Source organism: Scyliorhinus canicula, unplaced genomic scaffold (assembly GCF_902713615.1).
Source record: "Scyliorhinus canicula unplaced genomic scaffold, sScyCan1.1, whole genome shotgun sequence".
Taxonomy (NCBI): domain Eukaryota; kingdom Metazoa; phylum Chordata; class Chondrichthyes; order Carcharhiniformes; family Scyliorhinidae; genus Scyliorhinus; species Scyliorhinus canicula.
Window position 1 is genome coordinate 215,335 of NW_024055431.1, and position 9,394 is coordinate 224,728.

The 9,394-nt window shown below is 45.6% G+C and overlaps 1 long non-coding RNA gene across 1 annotated transcript; it reads right to left on the minus strand.

Annotated features, from left to right (window-relative positions):
- Window positions 1-2,151: 2,151 nt before the first annotated feature.
- On the minus strand, window positions 2,152-3,882 carry LOC119959384. The gene is made up of 2 exons (XR_005459186.1): window positions 3,825-3,882; window positions 2,152-2,680 (listed from the first exon to the last, which is right to left on the minus strand). It is a non-coding gene; the product is annotated as an uncharacterized LOC119959384 (long non-coding RNA).
- Window positions 3,883-9,394: the final 5,512 nt, after the last annotated feature.

Consider the following 9,394-nt stretch of genomic DNA (forward strand, 5'->3'; position numbering starts at 1 on the left):
GATGTGCAGGTTAGGTGGATTGGCCTTGATAAATTGCCCTTAGTGTTGGGTGGGGTTATTGGGAAAGGGTGGAGGTGTTGACCTTGGGTAGGATGCTCTTTCCAAGAGCCGGTGCAGACTCGATGGGCTGAATGGCCTCCTTCTGCACTGTAAATTCTATGAATCCTAAATTACATTAAGGTAGACATTCGGGGCCGGATGGGATCTATCCCAGGTTACTGCGGGAGGCAAGGGGAGAAATAGCTGGGACCTTAACAGATATTTTCACATCCTCCTTGACCACAGGCGAGGTCCCAGAGCACAGGGGAATAGCCACTGTTGTTTCCTTGTTCAAGAAAGGAAGCAGGGATAATCCAGCAAATTATAGGCTGGAAAGCCTGAAATCAGTGGTGGGGAAGCTTTTGGAAAAGATACTTGGAGACAAAATATGTGCACATTTGGAGGAAAATGGACTAATTAGTAACGGGCAGCATGGTTTTGTACGGGGAACATCTCATCTCCCCAATTTGATTAGGTTTATTGAAGAGGTGACAAAGAATATTAATGAAGTGGCTGTGGATGTAGTTTATATGGACTTTAGTAAGGCATTTGACAAGGCTACATCGCAGACTGGTACAAAAACTAAAATCACATGACATTCGGGGTGGGCTGGCTTAATGGATACAGAACTGGCTCGGTTATAGAAGACAGAGTCGCAGTGGAAGGGTGTTTTTCAGAATGAAGATCTGTAGCTAGTGGTGTTCTGCAGGGATCAGTGTTGGGACCTCTGTTCTTCGTAGTATATCTAAATAATCTGGAGGAAAATGTGGGTGGTCTGATTAATAAATTTGTGGATGGCACAAAGATTGGCGGAGGTGCTGATAGTGCCAAGGATTGTCAGAGGATACAACAGGATATAGATAGATTGGAGACTTGGGCACAGAAATGGCAGATGGAGATTAATCTGGACAAATGCGAGATGATGAGTTTTGGAGGATCAAATCTAGGTATGAATTATACTGTTCTCTGGCAGAACCCTTAGGAACACTAACATACAGAGAGATCTGGGCGTGCAGGTCCACAGTTCCTTAAAAGTGTCAACACAAGCGGCCAAAGCGATTAAGAAGGCATATGGCATGCTTGCCTCATCAGCCAGGGCATTGAGTACAGGAGTTAGGAAATCATGGTGCAGCTATATAAAACCTTGGTTAGGCGGCATTTGCAGTATTGCCTGCAGTTCTGGTCACCACATTATCAGAAGGACGTGGAAGCTTTGGAGAGAGTACAAAGATGTTTCACCAGGATGTTGCCTGGTCTCGAGGGTGTTGGCCACGAGGAGAGGTTGAATAAACTAAGATGGTTTTCACTGGAAAGACGGAGGCTGAGGGGTGACCTGATCAAGGTCTACAAAATTATGAGAGGCATAGACGGGGTGGATAGTCAACGGCTTTTTCCGAGGATGGAAGTGTCAATTACAAGGGGGGCACAGGTTCAAGATGAGAGAGGGAAAGTTTAAGGGAGATGTGCGGGATAGGTTTTCACACAAGAGTGGTGGGTGCCTGGAACACGCTGCCAGAGTATGTGGTGGAAACAGGCACATTAGCAACATTTAAGAGGCATCTGGATGGGTACATGAATGGGGATTAAATCGAGGGATAGGGACTGAATAAGGGCAGAAGGGTTTTGATGCTTTTCCAGTTACGCTGATGTTTTAAATGGTGTCTCACAGGCAGAACACAAACATTTCTCCTTCCGAATCCAAAGACTGATGATATTCGAGCCGTGGGGAACTGAATGACTCTTTCAGATCAGGTTATGCTGTGATGTTCCATTTGAGCTTCCTCCCTGTAAATCCACCCATTCTTTCTTTATAGAAATTTAGAGTACCCAATTCTTTTTTTCCAATTAAGGGGCAATTTGGCGTGGCCAATTTGCCTACTTTGCACATCTTTGGGTTGTGCGGGTGAGACCCACATAGACACGAGGAGAAAGTGTCTCCACACGGACAGTGACCCGGGCTAGGATCATAGGGGCTGGTTTAACACAGGGCTAAATCGCTGCCTTTTAAAGCAGACCAAGGCAGGCCAGCAGCACGGTTCAATTCCCGTACCAGCCTCCCCAAACAGGCACCGGAATGAAAATGAAATGAAATGAAATGTGGCGACTAGGGGCTTTTCACAATAACTTCATTGAAGCCTACTCGTGACAATAAGCGATTTTTCATTTCATTTCCTGTACTTTCCTGTTTGGATATATCTGGTTGCGTAAACAATGTTCCAGACTGATCTGTGTTCTGACAGCTCCTGCAGACAGTGTCCATCCACTCAACTCTGGCAGCACCTCATCCACCACTTGCACGGACTCCCAGGGCAGGCTTTTCATCAGGAGAGTTGGTCAGCCCAACAAACCGATTACATTATCTTCATGATTCCTTTCCTTATTCACAATTTCCTCCCTCCCTGCACTCTGACTGGCTTCAGTTCTCAGGCCCCTCTTGCAGCGTGACAATAACATCAATGAATCAATTATTTTCTCTCCTGGTCACTGGGACCCTGAAGCCCATCCAGTCACTGTTCCTTTACCAAGATGGCCGCACGTGAAGCAAACACGCTCTGGGAGGTTCTGACCAACCAAGTGACATGTCGGATCTTAATGTGATATTTGGTTTGTGTTTCCAGTTTGAAAATCCTCTCTTAATGTCCTGTAAAGCAGTTTACAAAGGTCACACTATCAGTACAGGATAGATACAGGATAGCAAATGAGGAATATATCAGCTATGATAGAATGGCGGAGCAGACGCGATGAGCCAAATTGCTTAATTCTGCTCCTGTATCTTATGAAGTTATGACTGCACACAGAACAATACTCTTCACTGTACCGCAGTACACGTGACAATGAAACAAATACAATACAAACAAGTCTTCTTTAACCCATCCCCTGGGCTCACTTTCCTTTTAAGAAGTACCAAAGGTTGAAATTTCCCATTTTCTTTTCCTATAGTTGTGATCCTCCTGATCTCTGTAATCTCCTCCACACCCCTTCAAGATCTCTGCACTTAGGACAGCACGGTGGCGCAGTGGGTTAGCCCTGCTGCCTCACAACGCCGAGGTCCCAGGTTCGATCCCGGCTCTGGGTCACTGTCCGTGTGGAGTTTGCACATTCTCCCCGTGTTTCCGTGGGTTTCACCCCCACAATCCAAAGATATGCAGGGTAGGTAGATTGGCCACACTAATGTGCCCCTTAACCATTACTGACCTTTTATCATTTGACTGGGCCACAAGCTCTGGAATTTCCTCCTTAAAAATCTCCAACTCTCTCACTCACTTTCCTCCATTAAGATTATCCTTAAAATCTAATATCTCCTCTTGTGGCTCACTGTCAATTGGTATTTTGTAACGTTTCTCTGAAAGGTCTGAAAAAGCTTTATTCTGTCAAGATAAATCTGAATTATTGTCACAGCCCTGGAGATGTATCATTGTTCTGACTCATAAATAGGAATTTATAACTCAGAGTGAAACAGTCTGTAATGATGAAACATTTGAAAAATGTTGCCCTCAACAATGATGGCGACTGAGCCTGAACTCCGCTGCTGCTGCCCCCAATTCAATGGTGAGTGCGCGTGCGCACTGCTGCTGGTGCCCAAATAAAGTTGATGGGTGCGCATGCGCGAGCGCGCGGTGGAGATGGCGGCCCCATTGTCCCGTCTGTGAGAAAGCTGCAGGCCCTGCTCAGGGCCCCCGGTACCGGTAGGTTATTTTTACGGGTTTTTGGTTTACATAACATATTTAGGAAGTGTGTCCAACGACGCGCCTGATTCATCTCTCCCTCGGTCCCGCCATTCCCACCTTGACGGATTATGGATCCGAGAAAGAATTTTCTCTGCGCCGCCATTAATCACACTGCGCATGCTTCACTCGGCCCAGTCCCTCCCCCTCATTCACTCCGATTGGTTGGAGAACTGTCCGGTCATCCGAATCCGCCCCCTGAACCCTATTGGTTAGGAGTTGCCGTCGATCATTGCCCTGGCATTGTGAGGTCTCAGGTGAGAGGTCAGTGTTGGGGGCGGGGTTTACAAACCCCAGTGCGGCCCCAGAGCCGAATGTGAAATAATGAACATTTTCCACTCACTGTCCGTCACTTCCGGCTTCTCTCCACAAACAACCTCATAGAGACCAGGGGGGAGACACCGACCCAGTGACAATGTCACTGCATTAGTCACCCAGAGAGACAGGAAAAGATGACTCCATTCTCACTCCACAGTGTAAATACTTCCCACTTTCTCTGTCTTTTAGCTATGACAAAGGGTCGAAACGTTCGCTCTTTTCTTTCCCTACAGATGCTGCCAGAGCTGCTGAGATTTTCCAGCATTTTCTCTTTGGTTGCAGGTCATATTTGTTGTGACTTCCTGGACAGGAAGCTGTGAGCATGGATCTGTCAATCAGCCAGAATTAGCATTTTCAGGAGAATAGGGAGGGTGAATTGCGTCGTAGTGTGGTGACTCGGGGATTTTCACAGTAACTTCATTGCAGCGTTAATGTCACTTGTGACACTAATAAAGATTATTATTAGATACAGCAGAATAAGAATAGAGGGCGAGAAGCAGCACGGTGGCACAGTGGTTGGCATTGCAGCCTCAACAGCGCCAATGTCCCAGATTCGATCATGGCTCTGGGTCACTGTCCATGTGGAGTTTGCACATTCTCCCCGCGTTTGTGTAGTTTTTGCCCCCACAATCCAAAGATGTGCAGGGTAGGTGGATTGGCCATGCTAAATTTCCCGTTAATTGGAAAAAAATGAATTGGGTACTTTAAATTTATTTAAAAAAGAGAATGGAGGAAGTGTGTGGGATGGCGATTTGCAGCTTTGGGGAATAAGAGAGGAAAAAATATGACATAGAAACTAGAATTGTCTGTTCTGAGTTTCTATCCTGTACTGACAGTGATGAATTTTGTAAAATGTTTTTACAGGATATTAGACGAGGAGGAATTACTGACAGAAATCTCAAACGTCACATCTCAATCTGATAGTCACTCCCTTCCTTGGAACCTGAATATCCTCAAACTATGATTGTGGAATGACATATGTTTGCCCAAACTGTCAACCAAAGATTTCAAACATCTGTGTGACTGGAAAAGCACGGAGACTCACACAACACACACCTGAGTCAGAGTGTTCCAGTGAACTGACTGTGGAAACATCAGTGTAACTGGAAAAGCACCGAGACCCACACAACACACACCCGAGTGAGAGTGTTCCAGTGCTGGGGCTCTTTAGCACAGGGCTAAATTGCTGGCTTTGAAAGCAGACCAAGGCAGGTTCGATTCCTGTAACAGCCTTCCTGAACAGTCACTGGAATGTGGCGACTAGAGGCTTTTCACAGTAACTTCATTTGAAGCCTACTTGTGACAATAAGCGACTTTTATTTTCATTTCAACTGACTGTGTAAAGAGCTTTAACCAGTTACACAGCCTGAAAAACATAACAACATTCAGAGCGGGGAGGGACCGTACCCGTGTTGTGTCTGTAGACGAGGCTTCAACTGATTGTCCAGCTGGAGAGACACGAGGGGACCCAAAAATGGAGAAACCGTGCAAATGTGGGGACTGTGGGAAGGGATACCAATTCCCATCTGAGCTGGAGACTCATCGACGCAGTCACACTGGGGAGAGGCCATTCACCTGCACTCAGTGTGGGAAGGGATTCACTCAGTTATCCAACCTGCAGACACACCAGCGAGTTCACACTGGGGAGAGGCCGTTCACCTGCTCTCAGTGTGGGAAAGGATTTACCCAGTTATTCCATCTGCAGATACACCAGCGAGTTCACACTGGGGAGAAGCCGTTCACTTGCTCTCAGTGTGGGAAAAGATTCACTGTATTATCCAGTCTGCAGTCACACCAGCGTGTTCACACTGGGGAGAGGCCGTTCACCTGCTCTCAGTGTGGGAAAGGATTCTGTGATTCGTCCCAGCTATTGAGACACCAGCAAGTTCACACTGGGGAGAGGCCGTTCACCTGCTCTCAGTGTGGGAAAGGTTTTTGTAATTTGTCCCACCAATTGAGACACCAGCGAATTCACACCGGGGAGAGGCCATTTACCTGCTCCCAATGTGGGAAACGATTCCGTGATTCATCTCATCTGTTGAGCCACCAGCAAGGTCACACTGGGGAGAGGCCATTCACCTGCTCTCAGTGTGGGAAAGGATTTAATCAATTATCTCACCTGCGGACACACCGGCGAGTTCACACTGGGGAGAAGCCATTCACCTGCTCTCAGTGTGGGAAAGGATTTACTCAGTTATCCACCCTGCAGATACACCAGCGAGTTCACACTGGGGAGAAGCCGTTCACCTGCTCTCAGTGTGGGAAGGGATTTACTCGGTTATCTATCCTGCGGACACACCAGCAAATTCACACTGGGAACACACCGTCCACCTCTCAATGTGAGACGGGATTGTCTGTTTCCTCGGACCTGTTGTGACACCAACAATTTCACAATTGATTACAGGGGTTGGATTCTGCTGTTATTGTTTCTGCTCTACACCCAGGACTGCATTTTGTTCATTCTGACAGGTGGTCAGTGGGGATGGTCGAAGGGTTTCTTTCTGCTAGACTGGCCGGTCTCACTACTTTGCCTCCAGTGGGCTGATGCTCTTTGAGCTTTGTTGCTAATACCTGGCTTCAAATTGCACAAGGATCACAGAGTGAAAGGCGGTTTGGAAGTTTGAAGATATTTAGTTTCCATTTCTGTTTGAAACCCCCCCAAAGTGTACCACGTTGCCATGGAGATGAGCCCTGGTGTTTACATGGTTCTTTTGTTTAAATTATCTGGGTGTTCCTCACAGAAGGAAACTATCAGGTTATGAGGGGAAGGTTGTCTGAGGTGGACTGGGAAACGGATTGGTACAGGGAACACCGAATATTTAAGGAATTATTACTTATTTATCAGGGGGTCGGTTAGCTCAGTTGGCTGGACGACTGGTTGGTGATGCAGAGCAAGGTCAACAGTGAGGATTCAACTCCCGTACTGGCTGAGTTTATTCATGAAGGCCCGGCCTTCTCAACCAGGCCCCTCGCCTGAGGTGTGCTGACCCTCGGGTTAAATCGCCTCCAGTCAGCTCTCTCTGTGTCAAAGGGGAGAGCAGCCTATGGTCCTCTGGAATTTTTGCAACTTTTATTCACATATATACAACAAATATAGATTCCTTTAAGGAATAAAAATCCACCAGGAAAAGTAATGGAACCGTGGCGAACAAGAAAAGTTAAAAGATTCCATGAGATCCGTTAGAATTCAGCAAAGGAGGATCAAGAAACTGATGAGAGCAAACTGATGAGAAACATAAAAACCGACTGGAAAAGCTTTGACAAAAATGTGAAAAGGAAAAGATTAGCAAAGACCAATGTGGGTCCATTCCAGGCAGAGTCAGGAGAGTTTATAATGGGGAGTAAGGAAATGGCAGAGAAACTGAACAATGTGTGTCTGTCTTCACAGAGGAAGATACAGAAATTGTCCCCAAAACACCAGAGAACGAAGGGACTGGCAGAGATTAGTATTGGTGAAAAAGTAGTACTGGAGAAATTAATGGGGTTGGAAGTGAATAAATCCCCAAAAGCTGATGATCTGCATCCCAGAGTGTTGAACAAGGTGGCTGTAGAGATCTCTATTCCTCATTCTAAATTCTCCTGACTCTATCTGGAATGGACAAATCCTTTGTCTGAGCCAAACGTTTCCTTTTTACGTAGTCATAGAAATGTTTACAATCCATTTTTATGTATTTTGCTAGTTCACATTCTGTTCTATTCTCCCTTTGTTTCTCGGTGTCTTGGTTGAAGAACGGAAGTAAATCCTCGGGAATGAATCATCACTTTGGACAGGTTCTGAAACAATTAAGTTTTGCCTTCCAGGAAAGAGTAGCTATAATCGTGGAGTGTGATTTTAGATTGTTCAAAAGGGCAAAGTTCTATTTTATAGTTTACTGTGTAGGTTTCTGAGTTAAAATAGCTTCTAGTTTGTTGTATAAAAAGTCATAAAACTTGAAGTCTTGTTGTGTGTTCTTTTAATTTGTTGACTGGGAATTTGATTTTTTCTAAGAAGTTGCTGACCTTTACGGAGATCCTAATCCACAATTTTTGTCTTCCCATTTGAGCCTCGGGCACCTTTTCTGTCTCTATTGTCCGTGTCAATGACAGCCAGGTGATGGAGCTGAGGGCTGAATTTAGCTGAGAATAACGGGGCCTGTGCCCCAGTTGGGAAACTGCCATGGGCGTCGCTAATAGAGACAGGAAGGTGCTGGAGGACTGACAGGGAACCGGACATCCGACCAATCAGGGTTCAGGGGCGAGGGGGGGGGGGGGGGGGGGTGACCAGGGCTGATGGTGATGTGACCCCCAGGATTCAGTGCCCCGTGTCCAAAGTTGGGAAGCACAGGAACAGGGTACAGAGGAGCTGAAGGGAAACCATTTGGGACCCAGAACATTGTGAACATCCTGTTACTCTGGTTGTCTTTGATCCTCAAGTAATTTTGCATTAGTTTTTTTTAACCACGTTTCTGTTTCATCAATAAACTTTTAACAGGAAAATATTTGAATTTGTTGGACTTTTCCTGATTAATTTGTTCACTTTCGGGAAAGTAGGTGAAAGGGGTTGACAGGCTCTTTAACAGAAAGTGGTAATCTTAGGTAATTGGCAAAGGATTCAGAGGTGGAGAGGAGATTTGATTTTTCTTTTGACCCAGTGTTTGAAAATGGGGTTCAGGGAATCAATCCTGATTGACTAATTTATCAAGGTTCTCTGAGGAGGTAACAAGTGATGTCAATAAAGGGGAACCTGTAGATGTGATTTATCTGGATTTCCAGAAGGAATTTCCCAAGGTGCCACATCAAAGGTTAATACACAAAATAAGAACTCATGGTGTGGGATCAACATATCAGCATGGATAGAGGATTGGTTAGCTAACAGGAAGCAGCCAGTTGGTATAAATGGGTCATTTTTGGGTGGGTAAGATGTGACAAGTGGAATCTCACCAGGATCATTGCTGGGCTCTCAACCATTTACAATCTGTCTGAATGTGTTGGATGATGGGATTGAATGTCTGGCTGTTAAGTTTTCTGATGCCTCAAAGACAGGCAGGAAAGTAATTTGTGAAGTGGAATTAAGGACTCTGCAAAGGATTACAAATAGGTTGTGAGTGGGCAAAAAACCTGACAGATGGAGCATAACTTTGGATAATGTGAATTGTCCGCTTTGTCAGGAAGTATTAAATAAAACAATATCATTTAAATGGAGAGAGATTGCCACTATTAGAATTCCCCCGATACCAAAATGAGTCAATAAGACATTCTAAATGGTGAACAGGGATTCTCACTCCCTGACTCCTGTGCAGACTTAAGTGGGTGCTATTCGGGTCAAACTAGTG